This window comes from Wyeomyia smithii, chromosome 3 (assembly GCF_029784165.1).
Source record: "Wyeomyia smithii strain HCP4-BCI-WySm-NY-G18 chromosome 3, ASM2978416v1, whole genome shotgun sequence".
Taxonomy (NCBI): Eukaryota; Metazoa; Arthropoda; class Insecta; order Diptera; family Culicidae; genus Wyeomyia; species Wyeomyia smithii.
In genome coordinates, this window is record NC_073696.1 from 181146723 (window position 1) to 181165617 (window position 18895).

General features: G+C 37.3%; 1 protein-coding gene across 1 annotated transcript in view; it reads left to right on the forward strand.

The window, feature by feature from the left end:
* Positions 1 to 1574: 1574 nt before the first annotated feature.
* LOC129731513 (monocarboxylate transporter 12) overlaps positions 1575 to 18895 on the forward strand; it is a 38832-nt gene continuing 21511 nt past the window's right edge. The window contains exon 1 of the mRNA XM_055691584.1: positions 1575 to 2274. The gene's annotated coding sequence lies outside the window, so the exon portion shown is untranslated. The remainder of the gene's footprint in view (positions 2275 to 18895) is intronic.

The window sequence follows — 18895 nt, forward strand, 5'->3', positions numbered from 1 at the left end:
TTTGTTATTATAACTCATTCAATTTCAATTTTGTTATCAAAAGGAAATGGGAAAATACAAAATCGTTTCAAAATATGTTATTTGTATCTCCCGTTGATAGAATTTTGCAATTTTTTAGTTATGCTCTTCTGATCGGGTATAGCATTGCACTATTCGACAAACTTGTAGTACTACTTAGGGACTACAAGTTTGTCATACATTGTTTCTCAAAACTGCACTTGTAGAACGAGCTACCGGCAAGCGGCGAAAAACCACCTCAAAATTGAATATGCAACCTTGCCGCCAAGCAGACGAAATTAAAAACTGCAGTCGAGATTGCTAGTGCTGGTTGAGTAGTTCATTACCATGGTTTTCAGAATCCTCAAGTCTGAGGTCGTATTGGGCCATACTGTCCCAGTTGGTGTGCGTAAATGGATAGGAAGATAGTCCAAACAATGCAGGCGAGCTTCCAGCTACTTATGACTCACCTGTTGATCGAATTACGACAATCGAAAAAATTCAAACAACCAATATTTGATAAAAGCTTTTTCGGTTCAATAAAAACATTTTTCCATTTATAAGAAAATTATTCTATAATAAAATTTAAAAAAAAGCAATGACCGCAGCGAGTTCAGAATGTTTACAGCAGGCTATCCTGATTTGGAGAAGCTTTCAACGAGGATCAGAAAAACAAAAACAATTGCATTAAAAATCAGAGTATCTTAGAAAGCTGATAATTTGAAAAGGAGCTGTTTTCAGCGAAGTTTATCAGAAGGTCCGTGGTGGTGAATAGATTACACTGGTCAACAAAGGTGTGGCCCAAGCTAGAAAAATGATAGATTATAGGTTTTTACCATTCCTGTGAATTTTGGTTTCTCGTTTTTTCTACAGTTTTTTCTAGGACTGCTAGAAGTGTACAACATTCATTTTGGGATCATTTTTATGTAAACAAACCACGATTTTAAAACGTCTTTAGGAAATTTATTTTCAATTTGGAGAAAATCCAACAAATTGATAAATTGTGAGTGTAAAAAGCAACATGGGACACATATGTGTAGCACGAGCATCAGTAAATATTTTGGGTGCAGATATCTTAAATAAATTTTTAAAGATCTTTTATATAATTGTATAAACTACTTCAATTTCACAGAAGTTCCAAAAAATTAAATAAAAAATTAAAATTCGTGCTACTCTCAGATTGACATTTTAGAGCCCTATTTATTGATCACTGTTTGCTATGGAGAGTGCACAAGAAAAAATGCTTGCAAAATTCCATCAATGGCATGGCGTTGACTCGATGTCCGATGATAACACTCCAGCTTAAGCTCAACGTGAGCATTTTTTGGTTTCTCTTTTGGCTACTTCGATACCATGGAAGAACATATAAAGTTGGTTATCATTTCGGGTCGGTTCGTTCGGGCCATTGTGCAACATAAAAATGATCGACAGGTAAAAGTAGCGAGCGCGAATCAACGCCCACAGATATTTTTCGCCGTCTACTTTCCACGTTTCTTCGTGGCGCTCGCTTCAAATGTAGTGAGTTAAACCAGCGTCGAACATATTTATTTTTCCGAAACTTTATTTTCAGAACATTCGTTCGGATCCGATGGAGTTCAGTTATGCTTTTATAGTCGCAGAGGAACGTCGTATACGATTGGACTCTGGTCTTCAAAGTCGCGCGCGTGGTTTTCGTCTCTCCTTTTAGTGACTTTCGACTTCTTGCGGCAGCCGGATCTGGTGCGCACATCTATAAGTTTTCAACCCCGAAATACTTGACATATTCGGTAGTCTGCTATCTTTGTGTATAAATTGCTGGAACGTATTCGTTATCTACCAAAAAGTTTGGCTTTTGGTGACGGTGAATAGTATATATCTAGTGGACGCGTGGTCTTCCTGTTACGTACATCGCGATTTTTCTCCAGTGCTCCATGAGTATTGCGATACATCTCGCATTGAAGCAAGTGTTCGAATTTTTATAGTATATGTGCGTTAAAGCAAATTTTTTGTGGTTTTGGGCAACGTGTTTCCTCGCTCCAGCGACTGCAGAAACAAAAAAAAATACATATTCATTAGTTGAGCACATCGACATCGGTAAAAGCTGTATCCGTGTCAGTCAAAAGCCGGTCGTTTGCGGTGTTATTGGAGAGCTTATTTGGGTGGCGTATGATCACAGCAGGCGCCAGCTTACGCACATGTGCTTCGACACAAGTCAACAGATTCATTCATAAGAAGTTTCAATCGAATAACGCATCCTGTTGGAAGTAACCGGTGCGGACAGAGGAACCCACAAAAAAGGTAAGATATGGGGATTCACACTTTTTACTGTAAGCCCATTCGTTTCTTGTAACCTGTTTACCACTTATTTTCATGAAATTAGCAGTGTTGCGCGTGTGCCAAATACACTAAGGTCTTTTTTGCGCGTCTTTTTACACGCGGATTTGGGAATTTACGCTGTTTTTTACGCAAATTTCGGAATTTATGGATTTTTATACACGAATTTTTCAGAAAAGTCGGTACTACGCGACGCTTTCATTGGTTTTTCGTGTTCAAATAACTCATTGAAAGTGTCCGATGAGGTTACTCAATACAATGATTGAACACATGATTTGTCTCAACCTTTATATATATTTTTCCGTGATATTCAGCTCGATTCGTATACGAAAATAGCACTCTTATTGATTCTTTTTCGAAAGAATTTAGCAGAAATGAATAGAAATGTTCAGCAAATGAAGTTTTTTCATGCGAATTTCGGAATTTACGCGGGTTTTGAGTCTACGTGGGTTTTTTAAAGCGAATTTCGGAATTCACGCGGTTTTTTACGCAAATTTTTTTACGCGCTACGTACCCCCAAAAAAGAGCCTAATGTACTTAATTTGCTATAATATGAAATTTTTTGCTTGTGGTTTTTAGTCAAATAAAATATTTATTCTAAATTCAATAAAGCTGTGATAAGGCGTTGATCTAGCGTTGTTGTTAGCTGACATCGAAAGATTTTCTGAGAGAAAAGACCACGTCTTCCATCTCACGAGGAAGTAAATGAGGACCTATGTGAGGATGTGGGATGGCGTTGCCTAGCTGGAACTTCTGGCAATTGGTTTGTTAGACCTGTATCGTTTTCGCAGATCAGATTTAAGGAATAACCTATGCGTAATATTACGAAAAACACGAATAGTCTGTTAAAAGTAGCACAAAAAACAACTGACCTTGGTATATATACTCTTAATTCTGTGAATCGCTTAAAAAACAAAGAAAACATTTTATTATTTGACTTATATGACAATGTGATACAAAACGCGCTAGTTTCGAATTATATTTGATGAACACAAAACAAATCTGATTAAAATTTACATCATCAACAAATGTGCTCAATCTCTAATTCAGGTGTTTTCGCCTAAAGTACTCATAAGATAATATTGCGTATATGCAGAAAAACGAATCTAGAAGTCATCAAATAATGTTCCCTGGAATTGGTTCTGTTGTGTCTAATGTTACTAACTGCATAAAGGTTGCAGTCACAACAGTTTTAAAGATACTAATGTTACGTTGATTGAAAAATTAACATGCAGATAAAATAATTTCGGTTGCTGATTTTATTCGCAGGTTCCTTCCACCGCATCACCTATAGTTGCTGAGTATTAATTAGCACACTAAAATGGTGTTAAATATGTTAAAAGAATATAACAAGAAAACATCATATAGAGTAGTTATACAGCTATTGCTAAAACAACCAGATCAGTTTTGTGATTTCTTTGAAAATTCAATTCATCAACAGACGAAAGGTATTGACTGGCGCTTACCCGCTTATGTGCGCCTTTTATTAGAAATGTTTATCAAATTCTCCAAGAAAAAATCAGACTACACTACAAAAACTGTTGAAAAAAAGCCTAATAGCTCGGTAAACATGACACTACTTTCTCAAATAAAATTTATTCAATCATGTGCGAATTGGGTAGTTGCGATATCGTAAAAACAATCAGTTACGATGTTTTCGCAGAAAAGAATTACTAATTTTATGATATACTTCATCCTTGTGAAACTCGATAAAAGAACAAAATGACCATTTCATGTTCATTTTATATTTTAGTAAATAGGTCGAACTATGATTACGTTGAATGATTGTTTCTGCTAAGTGGACCAGTAATGTAGCCAGAACTTTTATTAAGATAGTAGGAAAAGAGATGAGGTGTAGTATTGGAAAAAATCAGAATCCGGTTTAACGAGTAAAACGTTTTCTGCATGTGAGAAGATAATTAACGCCTTACTGTTCATATGGACATACAATTGTAATACAAGAATCTAATATTCTATATAAATACTGTAAAGCACATTCTAATCGATAACGATCAAATAACCAAAATTTATTTACTATTATCTGTTTAACCCTTAAATGCGCAATGTTGCTTTAAAACAACACTACTAAAAACGTTTTAAAATATACGTATTTTAGTATTTTTTAGAAATATAATTCATTAGACCAGCTCTCTTGACTCTAACGAAGAAAACTCAACAGCTGGAAGTACTGTATTTGAATGTTTTGTTTTTATTTTTGCTGTCAAAATCTCGTAAACGAAAAAAAACATGGCGAGATTCCCGACTGGTGCTGACTGTCTTTGTAAATAAATTTTAAAATAAGGTTAGTGGTTAGTGGAAATGTCTGAATTATCAGTAATTATACTAACAAAAGGTCAATTTTAAAGTTACTGTCAACAAAAGTAATTGTTTCGACTTTATTCTGCGATAAAGTCACAGTGTTGTTAAAAAACAACATGGTAATATTTGCACATTAAAAAGTAAATCTTTCAATTTTATGATTTTATGTTTTTAGATGATTTTTTAACGTCGTGCGCATTTAAGGGTTAAGAGAGAGAACATGTTTCGGCAAAACTTACACAATATCAAAGAGATTTATCAAACGCTGATGACGATAACAATTTTATTTTTAGATACATTTTTCGCAGCTACCAGCAAGTCAACAACCGCATTGTTATCGTCTCAGCAAATTTACGAATCAGAAGGAAAAACGTCCTCACCCACTGGTATACATTGATTGAGCAACGATCTTGTCGAAAGCCAACTCATACAAATAAAAAAGCAGATCCGGCACGAGCTTTCGGAAGGTGTGTCGAGTGACGTTGTTTTGTTCAAATTTACCTTATCCCAAAAGTTCTTAACAACTGTTATTTGACAAAGTTATACACACTGGGTTAGCTCTTCGGTGTGAATTATGTACTAAAGTAAATGGAGATTGTGCTTTGGAACGAGTATGATTTTAAGATTACTTTTATCTAAACTGACATCTGATAAGATTAGATAAATTATCACGCGCTTTGCGCCGTCCAAACGTACATAAATTCAAAGGTCTTCATCGGAATGCATTTACAAAAACCAGTTAGTCACTATTTTTTACTAATGCTGTCGAACACTATTCAATAATCGGACCATAAATTAATTGTTGAGCTGTCTAATGATGCAGAAGTGAATCTAACCACACCATTTCCGCTAGGCTATGAGTTTGTCACTTATCGGATCAGTTGATATCAACTAAACGAATGTTGAGCAGAAAATTTGTTGCAGCTCACTCCTGTCCACATGTCGTTATAACGAGTATATTGTCAGTACCTCACGCTCTGATATAACGCTATGATGATAGTTCGTAACTTAAACTCAGTTTAATCTTTTCGCCGAAGATAAAGTTCCATAAATTTTCGAATTGGGCTGGTCGAGTAATTATACAGTAATTGATTAACGACGATGATTTGCTACACTTATTAAAATACGTCCGAACGTATCCTAAACCATACCTATAAGGGCACCCACTCACCATTAGGTAGATTGCGATTGATTTTTATGTATTGCTTAGCATTCGAAAACATCGAAGCTAAAGTAACTCAACGATTACTCATCGAAGTTTTAGCCAATCGACAATTTGTGGACAGAATACGAGCCCCCAACCAGTTTCAGTTACCCAACAGATACCGATTGACGGGGTGTGAACAACAACCGTTGACGTCGAATAAAATTGATGATAAAGCGGAGCTAGCCAATTGTGGACTTGAACGCATTCAGAATTCAGATATGATTAAATAATATTTTTGGGGAATAACATTTAACCTTTAACTTGCAGTGACTTAACTAACCTTTAAGTCTGGAATTGATATAAACGTAAGCCTGATATGGATTTAGAACAAGCTCAAACAGCGCCAACTGTGATGTGTTGCACGCAACGCGCTCTCGGAGCACGCACGCTTTGTTCGCATTGGTCATGACCTCCAATCGTGGGCAGACACGTCATTTGCAGAAAAGTTGTTATGAAAGCCTAGCATAGGTGCCAGACGGAGTTAGTGTTTATGTACAGTATGGACTTAGTAGTTCGACTTGATCGTTTACAAACTCATTGACTGTTAAAGCAGGGGGATTTGATTTAATACATTGAATAAGGGAACTCCACACAAACAAGTTTCAATTGTACAATGTGTTTGCATTGTTGGATGTTAGTACCCTACAATTAAACTTGAATTTTCAGTCAGCTTGTAAACTGGCTCTCAAATATTGTTATATAACTATATAAAGGGTGAACAGCGATTCAATAGTTCCTCTATGCTTAGACGCACTGAAGGATCTTACATTGTTTTTATTTTAATATACTAAGGGCATCTTCAGCGGTGGTCCAAATCGTTGTTTTGTTCTATTTTTTTGGAACAAACTCAAATTCAATGCTGCACCGGTGGTGTAAATTTTGCTTTATACCAGATCCAAATTGAAAAAATTTGAAACTGGTATACGTTTTGGTCTATTTTTGTCACTTTTTGGAACAAGAAATAGATCGTTCTAAAACCCTTTGTACGCTACCAATAGGTGGGTAAAATGTCATATTTTAATTTAATACCTCATTTTTAGCTATTTCCATATAAGCGTTTTGCGAGTGTTGGGGAAAAAACAAAACAAAGATTTTTCATGACAATTCATAATTCGTTTTTGTGGCTTTTCTGAAGAAGAAAATGAACAGGTTTGTCGTTTTTGGCTTCAAGGAATTCGACCAGCAAAAGGGGGAATTATGGAAGACCAGAACCGTAGGTTCAACTACTTGCTTGGCAACCATCAGCCACCAGGATGACAAATATGTTGGCTACAGTGATGCCACATTTTCATCTGTATTGGGAGCTGCAAAAATCTTTTTCATCTGTACTATTTCCGGGAAAAATCTGTACCAAAATCTGTACCACTGGCGCAAAGTTTTTATTTTCTATATTTTTGAAAAAAAAAACAGCTTCAACGCAATTTGTGTACAGAAAACTGTGACTGCGTTGACTCAGTTAATAATAATTCCAAACTACTAGCTCGATTGTCAATAAAACTTTTGCACACTTAAGAATGGGACTCGCCCCGGTAATGCATATTACCGAGCCATTGCGGTTCAATCTCCTGAAAATTCGGCCAAAAAACAACGAAACCCATAATTCAGCAGCACTACCGACATTTCGGATATTTTGTGTCAACATTTCAGTTTGGTTAAATCGAGATTCACGAAAAAATGTAACAGCTACCGTTTTTTAACCGAGTGGTGCCATTCTCGGCAGCAAATTACCAAGATTTGTCAGTAAAATCGAAGTGCGTAGATTGCAAGATCGCATCCATTGTATCGTTGCAGAATCGGTCGAAAAGTTTTTTCTAATCTTTTCTAACCATTTGAAAAATCTGTACTTATCTGTACTTTTTCTAGAAATCTGTAATCTGTACGGTACAGAATCTGTTCCGAAAAAAAACGAGAAAATCTGTACATTTCCAGATAAATCTGTACAGTTGGCAACAGTGGTTTGCTATTCGTTAATCGCCTTAATTGTAGTGGGAATAGAGGAGACCTCAAGAGGCCAGAAAAATGTTCCTCGAAGAACTGAAAACGTTCAAAATGCAGGCTTGCTCAAATATCCTGAAAACCTAACCCAAGTTTGAAGAACTGTAAGATTCTGAAGGATTGATGAGACGAAAACGGAAGATGAACATCTACGCGATCAAATTTTTTTCGCTATCCCCCGAAGCCCTACTTGTAGCAGAAATTTTTCGACCATACCAATTCATCCTGAGAAATGTCACTGACGCTCGGGTCAAACCGTCAAATATATAAAGTTTTGTGGATATAAAGTGTATTGCCAAAGTAATCGTTTAATGTGCGTAAAAATTATCGAATTTCCTTTTGTTAAATATTGACGTTGGTAAATATTTCATTATAACAAGTCTCATAAACTGAATTGTTGACAGTGTGACAGATGTCAGCGGTTTTAAAACAACAAGATATACAAAACCGATGCGGAGAACGAAAAGTTGGTCTATATTAGCTGGTTCTATTCAGGTTTCGCTGATGTAAATCTAGTATAAAGTTGTTTCAAAAATAGACCACCGCTGAAGATGCCCTAAGTATATGAATATAAATTGAATTTGAAGTCATTATACCTTAGAACTTATAACCACAGAATAACAGACATAACACTTCGAACAACTTTTCAATAAAACCATCGTTCTGATGCCAGTACTTTATGTTATTCTTCTGTATGCCTGAAAGGCACTGGGTACTGAAATGCCACTGCGACAGTCTTGCTGATTGTCTTTTGTGGCGGGCCCCGATTGCTGTGCACAGGTTACGGATTGCTCGTACTCATTGATGGAGTAGAACTGTTTTGTTGTAAACCTGTACCCCAATTAGGTAAAACATAGTTGATGAAACTAATGACCTGCTTGGGATTGGAGCTCCATACTTGGTATGGAGTTAAAAGGTAACTTCCTAAGAAGTTGTACCTAGAGGAAGCAAGAGCTTCGCAAGAGCAAAGCAAATGCTCTGAACTCTCTGGTTCAGATTTGCAGAATCGGCAGGTGTCGTTCAACACTACGCCGATTTTCTTTAAATGATAAAAAGCGGGACAGTGTCCGGTGAGGAGTCCCGTGTTTATCCGTAGGTCACTACGATTTAGACTAAGTAGCTTTCTGGCGGTTCCAGGGTTCGGATAGATAAAGTGTTTAGCTTGTCTACAACCCTGTGCCTTTTGCCATTGGGACACTATTTCTAGCCCTTCCCAAGTTAGTAGTTCACTTTTGATAGCGGAAATGGACGTACCCAGAAACGGCTCGGGGCCAATAAACCGCTGAGCTGATCCCTGTCTTGCTAGGTAGTCAGCGTGTTCATTACCCTCGACTTCGCAGTGTCCGGGCACCCAAAACAGAAAAACTGAATTCTGTCGGGAAAGTTCCCGTAGAGTTTCAATGCATACCCAAACAAGTTTGGAAGCGCATTTGACGGACTTAAGTGCTAGTAGTGCTGCTTGACTGTCCGAGAATATACCGATTTTCGCATGGCTGTAGTTGCGTTGTAGACATATTTTTGCGCAGATATATATGGCATATACCTCTGCTTGAAAAACGGTGGGCCATTTTCCCAGGGAAAACGTTTCCCTGATACCGGGTCCGTATATACCAGATCCCGTTAGGGATCCCATTTTCGAGCCGTCCGTATAAAAACTGACGATGCCAGGTGGAAGATTAGGCCCTCCATTGTTCCACATAGAGCGGTTTGTTTCAATCACTCTATGTGGAATATCCATGTTGGTCCTAACGTCCATCCAGTCGGAGACTGTGGTTAATAGCGGAGTTAGTTTGAACTCCCTAAGTATGCGACGGTGGCCGATTTGGTCCCCTTCAAGTATAGTTTTCCTCCTTTGCAACCTTAGAGCGCCAAGCTCTGCTTCCTTTTTCACATGAAGATGTAGAGGTAGTAGGCAAAGCATAGCTTCCATGGCTGCAGTTGGAGTTGTTCGCATAGCGCTGGTAACCGAAAGACATGCAAGTCTTTAAACTTTTTGAGTTTGGCTTGCGCAGTCACTTCGTTCACCTTAGGCCACCACACTAGGGCAGCATAGGTGATTCTTGGTCGGGCAATGGTCTTGTAAGACCAGAGTGCCAAGTCTGGTTTCAGTCCCCAGGTCTTACCGAACAGAGTTCTGCAGGCCCAGATCGCTGAGATCGCTTTCTTAGCGGCATTATCCAGTTGTGCAGACCAGTTCAGTTTCTTGTCCAGAATAATTCCGAGATATTTGACTTCATTGCTGAAGCCCAGTCTAACTCCATTCAGTATTGGAGGAGTGATGGAGATCGCCCTTCGTCTGCCGAATGGAATTAGGACTGTTTTTAAGGGGTTTATGTTTAGACCCTCCTGTAAACACCATGACATGGTGGTATTCAGAGCCGTTTGCATTTGGCTCGACAGAGTTGCGTCATCTTTACCTCTGACGATGAGGACGATGTCATCGGCGTATCCAATGACCTCGTAACCAAGCTGTGAAAGCTTGTTGAGAAGTGCGTCGACAACTAGTGACCATGACAAGGGCGAGAGAACTCCTCCTTGCGGGCATCCCTTGATCACTGACATTGTTACAGACGAATCTCCCAAGGTTGCTGTGATCACTCTGCTAGAGAGCATTGCGTGTACCCAGCTCCTTGAAGTGTGGTCGATTCCTTTATGAGAAAGAGCCGTATCAATTGATGCAAAGGACGTGTTATCGAAGGCCCCTTCAATATCAAGAAAGGCACATAGCGCCGTCTCCTGATAACTCAAGGACTTTTCAATCAACGTCACTAAGCTGTTTCTGTTGACTTGCCGCTTTGATAGGCATGTCGGTTCCTGTTCAGCGGGGAGTCTTTAAGAAACTCATCACGGATATATTTATCCATTATTTGCTCCATCAACTTGAGAAGTGATGAGGTAAGACTTATGGGTCTGAAAGTTTTGGGTAGGGTTTTGTCCTTTCTTCCAACTTTGGGGATAAACACTACCTTCACCTTCAGCCAGTTATCCGGAATATGGCCCAGGATAAAGCTGGCTCTGAAGAGGTTGATGAGTTCGGACATGATAACTGCGGCCGATTTTTGTAGAAAGATGGGTAGTATGCCGTCTGGACCTGGAGACTTCATAGGGTCGAATGAGCTTAGAGCCCAACCTATTGAAGCTTCCGTGAACAGTCGACGGGCCAGCAGGATGGACTCCCGAGGCGCCATATGTCTCGAATTGTCCTGCCGCGACCCATCACTATTCAGTTCTTCGGTCTCTGTCGATCCAGGAAAGTGGGTGTTCATAAGAACCTCCAGCGTTTCCTTGGTAGTGACAGTGAGGCATCCATCCTCTTTCCTCACTTGTCCTAAACCGTTAGTATGGTCTTTGGACATCGCCTTTTGGAGCCGCGTAGCTTCCGGCAGAGTTTGGATTCTTTCACAGAAACTAACTCTGGATTTCCGTTTAGCCTTGCGTAGCTCGGCGTTGTACTTAGTGAGGGACGCCCTGTAGTCGTCCCAGTTAGACGTGACTTTTGCCCTGTTGAACAACCGCCTAGTTTCCCGACGAAGGTCACTAAGTTGATCATTCCACCAGGGTACGTCACGGCATACTGACCGCTGTGTTAGTGGACAGTTAGCGTCGAAAGCATCCATGATTCTGTTTTGTAGATCATTTGCTCCCGAATTCAGGTCAACTGAGTTTCGAATGTTGCTGTAACTGAAAGTTCGTGAATCGATCAGATGTTCTTTAAAGGATTCCCAATCTGTATTCTTAAGATTTCTGAACAGCTCTCTTTTCAGAGGGTTAGCCTCTATATTAAAAACGATGTGTCTGTGGTCCGACAAACTAGTTTCATCGGAGACATGCCAATTTTAAATCCTTTCAGAAATAGAGGCGCTACACAGAGTGAGATCAAGGACCTCCTGTCTGATAGCATTGATAAACGTGGGGTTATTCCCTACATTACATACATTGACATCGTTAGAAGTAAGGTAGAATTGCAGTCCTTGGTTTGGACTGCGTGTCACAGTAGATTAACCTACCGTTAGGGGGTTTTCATAAGAACCCTTACTTTAGTGAATTCAAACTCGTTTTTCTCTAAATCTGTGCATGCTAGAATAAATCTTTCAACATGTTTGGATTCAGAAGACGTTACTCTAAAAATATAGAGCTTAAAAATTGAAGAGCTAAATTGAAACCTACCGTGGGAGACTGAGAAAATCAGGTTTTCATGAAAATACATACTTTGGTGAATTCAAACTGGTTTTTCTCAAAATGTTTGCATGCTAAAATAAATATTTCATCGCATATGGATTCAGGAGACCTTACCGCAAAAATGTAGAGCTTAAAATTTGGAAAAACGCTTTTGTTGTTTGAATTTTTTTAAAAATACGTAGTTTTGTGATTTTGTACAGAAATAATTAGGAAACTCCAAAATTCACTTTTACATACCATATTTCATCCAACTGACATGATTTCATACATGGAGCAATTGATACGTATGAAAATTCCCAGTGTTTGCTCAATCTGTTTGAAAAATTAGAAAATAACACAGACATATTTGTGTCTCACAAAAACGGGGAGGGGTCCAGAGGGGTGGCACCTTTACCAAAACTTAGAGCTACTATTTCCCTTGAATAAAATTTCAAGTTTTTCCAAATCGGCCGTTCCAGTGCTGAGAACGAGCTTTTTCAAAAAACAAGTTCCGTCCCGGGTCTTTACGGGTTAATAGAACTCCAATGCCAGAATTGATTTGCCAATTTTCGTTCCGGTAATTTTAATGTAAAAGATGCGCCACGTTCAGGAAAACCAGTTGTACCTGAGGACGACAAAATAAAGGCAATAATCGAAGCAAACCGTCACCGGACCATACCTAAATGACGTAGCATAATGGGGGGGGGGGCATCGCCGTTTTGTGACAAGCTGTGACAAGGGGAGGGGGGAGGTTTAGATTAAAATCGACGTAGCATTTATTTTGAAAGACCGGTTTTTTTTCGCAGGAAAAATGCATACAAAAAATACACTACAACATTACACAAAGTTTTGCAGCGAGAGCTGTCGAAATCTTTTTATCTGTGGCAATATTTTCTGTATTTTTTACAGATACGATGTTGCATAAACATCTTTCCTCCTCGTACCAACACACAATCTCTTGGAAGCAGAAAATATTAATCCGAAGTTAATAGAAGTTAATATCCCAGGGCTGCAAGTTGGTCACTTTTTAGTAACTTGGTCACTTTTTTTAAGCTGGTCACTCAAAAGTCACTTTTTTCATCAAAAAGTCACTAAAGTTACTTTTTTACGAAAAATAGTCACTAAAGTCACTTTTTTTGCCAACTTGACCAGCCCTCATCAGCCCTGCTTTTTTAATGAAATTTTTGATGCCAAATATCTTAGATATGCATGATACGTCGAGATCTGTTCTTTCATAAAAATTTTTTTTGGGAATAACCGACTTTTTGGCACTAAGAGAAAATTTTCGAAACGGGAGAGTGATCTGAATTTAATATAAAAGATTTGAATGCAACTCCTAATACGGCCAAATACCAATCGCCAATACTGTTGTTTTGCAAAAACTCAAAGTTTTATATATCGCAAGCAAGGTTTCAAAAAAAAAAATCGATAACGAATTATTTCAACTAATAATCTAGTTGATCGAGACCGCATTACTGCCCATAATTCAAAAATTGGCTAATATGCCATTTTTACCAAAATCGAGAAAACAGTTTCTCGTGATGATAAACACCCTAAACAAGGTCCCTATGGAAGCCGATTGTCAAAAAATGCATTTGGGAAGGCAGCAAATGTGAAACAATTTTGGCTAATATCCAAAATAATTGAGAAGTTGGCTAATATCCAATATGTTTCTACCTGTGGCATGTTCACGAGCCAGTGTATTATTACTGTACTTTGTTTCGTCTAACTTTCGAAAGTGTGTTGTAGCCAGGTCAAAATCTTACAAAAAAAAGCCTGGTGGTTACTGGCGACAAGTAAACGATCGTAAGGCCTTTGCATCAAATTTGACTTTTTTACGAAGAATATTTGATATAACAAGAATTTTTTTGTTGTGCCCCGAAACCCAATGATCATAACGTGTGACTGTTTCCTTCTGTCATAAATCTACATTCTCAAAAATGCTATTTAGCTCTAGTAATATTTAAGAGAAGATTAAGATTTCATTTTGGATTTGATGAGAAAAATTGGAAAGTTGATTGTGGGATTATCATGAATAACAATATTTTCGTTATATTGTTATATTGTTGCACGAAACGATTGTCTCGTCGTCCTTTTCATCCTTACTTGTGCTCTTAGTGTTGTTGTATTAAATTTAAAACCATTTTCACCACCAACGAGCAAAATATAATTCACATCGTATGGATATTAGCCAAATTGCGCAGCATTTTGTCAACTGACCTTTTGTTTATAATTGAAAAAACGGCTACTGCGAGAAAAAAACTTGGCGGGTAGAATTTTCCTGCAAATTTCTCTGTTTCAACTAAACGGCAAGGTTCCAGCACGTATGAAGAGTGATATACTCAATGAAATTTAAAAAAAAAAAAATTGCGTTTTTCTCGATTTGATGCCTATGGCATATTAGCCAATTTTTGAATTATGGGCAGATTAGCCCTCCAGGCTAGCGTGCGATATTGTTTATTGTTCTGTTGCTGTCCGTTTGGGGTGCAGTTCGTTTGGTTTCGTTCCGGTTCGGCTCCAAGTCCGGTACGGTCTGTAATTTGGGAACGAATTTTTTTTTTTTTTTTTTTATTCTCGTTTATTTTCCGTCGGTCTAGTTCCGCCACTGTTGTGGCCAATCACCGACGCCCAGGGAGGCGACTCCACACCCAGGACCCTAACTCACGACCCGTTTATTAACGGACCGGCGCCAACGGCTTTACTTCCTCATGCGATGGAAGGCGTGATCCCAGAGATTTTTCGCCTCAGAAAATCTCCCGGTGTCGGCTAGGATTGAATCTAGACCAGTTGGGTTGGTTGTGAGTGGATCACGCCACCTCACAACCATCGACACCTATGTCGGCGGTGGGATTCGAACCCAGGCGTTGAGCTTTGGGAACGAATGTTGCCAATGATTTCAATAAAACGTTATTTTAGTGAAAGAATCAATCATAAATTCATATATGCATGTTACAAACTGTTTGATTCAAAAAGAACGATTCAAAACAAGTTATACTATTTATTTTACTATTTATAACTATTTTTAATTTGATGTATTTTTCGATTAAACAAATTGAGGACACACAAGGCTGACTTTACAGTTTTCCTAACGAATGAAATATTTGTCGAATTCTAGCTCTGCTTCAGGGGTTACGTTGTTTAGCGTTGAGAAATCACCATTTGTGATTGGACACACATTACTCATTATACTAATATTTATCTTAAATACCTAAACTACTAACAACCCCACTTATTTAAAAAAAAAGAAAAATAAAAGCTTGACGAAATTTGGACTTGTTAAGCGACTGGAACTGATCTTGCGTTTAACTATGCAATCCAGGACTTTTTTGAACAGTTCATGTCGTGTGTACTAAATTTGTTCTTTGTTCGAGTATGGAGCGTGTTTCTGTGACATTGACTTTGCTGCATTTCAGAGGCGTGGTTAAGGAAAGCGGTCGCAAACTTTATTTATTTTCAAACTGCTGAATAAATCACCACTGAATCTTGTACATTAGAGCTCTATAGTAGCTTGTGTTGAACGATTTCAATTTTCATCCATCTCATTAGACATCCAGTTAGGATCACCGCACAGTGGTTTGTAACGCGAAAAACGTGATCGCCAGCCTTTTGAGTATAAAAATGCCATTTAAATGTTACAGTGTATTCGACAAAGTATTTGTAAATCAAAAGGAGCATCTTCTGATGCAAACACATTTTTGATTAATTCACCTAAAAGTGAGATAATTTTTTTTTTATTTATTTATCAAATCAAAACGATGTCTTCAGCAAAGTTGTAGACAATCTTATGTAGAAAAACTTTGCTGAACATGCTTTGGTTCTATCTCTTGAAAATCGACCACATACACAGACATCCTTAAAGCTTCTAAAAATCGAAAAATACCAAATAACTTTTACTGAAGTGATTTTAGAGGCCTACTATGTTCTAGAAATTTTTTCATATTTAACATTCTGCCGAACATACCTTGGGCAAATTTTCAGTTTTTTCATAGGGTTTTTAACATTTTAGATAAAAAAATGCACTTTTCCAAAATAAAATTTCTCGAAAAGCTGCAAAAAGCTACAAAAACAACAGTCTTCACTCGGAAGATGGGGATTAGTACTAGCTTCCCCAGGTGGTTTCACTAGTTTCTTGCAGTCTCTTAAAGACTTGGGCGTGGGTTAAAAAATTAGTTTATTTTTGTTTTTCGGCATTTTTTCATGTTTTTTTTTTTTCTTAAAAGATGTACAGAATCGAAACGAGTTTTGATTTTTCATTAAAAAGTACGAAAAGCATTTATATTTACGGCATTGTGTATTATTTGGAAAACATAAAAATAAAAAAAATCTATTTTTCCGAAAATAATTGTTATATCACTAGTGTATGCAAATGCCAAGGTTTTTTTTTAACAAAACTAGCAACATTCTTTGACGTTTTTCCAATGCTTGAATTCTGAAAAGAACCTGTCAGCTCAGAGATAGATACCCTTATTTATTTAAAAAAAAAAAGAATCCTACCGCGTTTTTTTTATAGGGGGGAGTTTGTAATGATTTATTTATGTACTAAAATATCTATTCAGAATTAGTATTGTGTGTTCTGCCACAAATGGTGACATTTCAACACTATTATAAATATATTTGTACGCTTTTTAGTATTATTGAATGTTATTAGCTTTCGCAGTTAAGATAATGTAATTGTAGGAAAATTATTAAACCTACTTGTCAAGAAAAAAAAGGAATAAAAGGGAAAAAACGAAACTTAAAATGAAATTAAAATAAACTTAAAACTATCTTACTGACTATAAAGTGAGCTAATCGTTGCAATTGAGGATTGCAACGATTTTTGTCGGAATTTGTTGATAATTTGGCTTGACATATTTTCTAATGTTTCTACATTAGTGAGCCTATGTAGCTCGTTCGTGCTAAACCAGGGAGGACGCTTCAAAATCATTTTCAAAAGTTTATTCTGAATCCTTTGAAGTGTCTTCTTCCTGGTTGCACAACAACTTGTCCAGATGGGAACTGCATATAACATTGCTGGTCTAAATATTTGTTTGTAAATTAACAGTTTATTCTTGAGACAAAGTCTAGAATTCCTGTTGATAAGAGGATATAAACATTTGATATACTTATTGCACTTTGACTGGATATTTTCAATGTGCTCCTTGAAAGTAAGATTCTTATCATAAATTAGCCCTAAGTATTTAACTTGATCAGACCAATTTAAGACCACACCGTTCATCTTAATAACGTGGTTATGGGTGGGTTTGAGAAATGAAACTCTTGGCTTATGAGGAAAAATAATTAACTGTGTTTTTGAAGCATTAGGGGAAATCTTCCATTTTTTGTAAGTATGAAGAAAATATATCCAAACTTTTTTGCATATAACACGAAGGCTTTTTCCTTTTGCGAAAATGCTTGTATCGTCACAAAACAGAGATTTCTCACAACCTGGTGGTAAATCAGGAAGATCAGAAGTAAAAATGTTATATAAGATTGGGCCCAAGATACTTCCCTGAGGCACACCAGCTCTAACAGGCAATCTATTAGATTTACCATTTAGATAGTTAACCTGGAGAATGCGGTCAGTTAAATAACTTAGTATCATTTTTGTGAGGTAAAGCGGAAAACTAAAATTTGACATTTGAGCTATTAAACCTTTATGCCAAACACTGTCGAATGCCTTTTCTATATCTAGAAGAGCAGCACCAGTCGAATAGCCTTTAGATTTATTAGTTCGAATCATATTTGTTACTCTAAGTAACTGATGAGTAGTGGAATGCCCATGGCGAAAACCAAACTGCTCATTTGCAAAAATTGAGTTCTCATTAATATGTGTTATCATTCTATTAAGAATTATTCTTTCAAAAAGTTTGCTAATAGAGGAAAGTAAACTAATTGGTCGATAACCTGATGCCTCAGCTGGATTCTTTTCGGGTTTTAAAATTGGAGTGACTTTGGCATTTTTCCATTTCGTAGGAAAATGTGCTAGTGCAAAGCATCTGTTAAAAATTTTTACCAAGAAATTTAAAGAGTTTTCGGGAAGTCTTTTGATGAGGATATAGGAAATCCCATCATCTCCTGGTGCTTTCATGTTTTTGAATTTTTTGAGAATGGTTCGCACCTCATTCAAGTTTGTCTACAATACCTCTTCGGAAAGAAATTCTTGGGTGGTGATCTGAACATACTTTTGGTTTACTTCATTTTCAATAGGACTTACTACGTTCAAATTGGAGTTATGAACACTCTAAAACTGCTGAGCAAGTTTTTGAGATTTTTGTTCATTCGTTAGAAGAATGCAATCACCATCTTTAAGGACTGGCATGGGCTTCGAGGGTTTCTTAAGAACCTTCGAAAGCTTCCAGAAAGGTTTTGAATAAGGTTTTAGTTGTTCAACTTCTCTCATGAAATTCTCATTTCGCAAGAGAGTGAATCTATGTTTAATTTCCTTTTATAATTGTTGAAAAATAATTTTCAAAGCAGGATCACGAGATCTTTGGTATTGACGTCTCCGTATGTTCTTCAAACGTATAAGAAGTTGAAGTTCACTGTCAATAATTGGTGCATTAAATTTCACTCTTGCCTTAGGAACTGATAAATTCCGGGCATTGAGTATTAAGCTGCTAAAATTTTCTAATGCTCTGTCAATGTCAGCAATATTTTGTAAAATAATATCATCATTCAAATTTTCTTCGATCGTAGAACGATATCTATCCCAATTAGTCTTGTGATAATTTAACACAGATCTAGTGGGATTTAAAATAGTTTCATGGGAAATAGAAAATTTTATGGGAAGATGATCAGAATCAGTCAGCACAAAACGGACATTAGCTGCAGCATGGATTGTTGTAGGTATTCAATCTTTTCGGGAGTTGGATTACCTAAATCAATACTGGCTGACTTTTCAGCACCAAACACGAATGGTTTGTT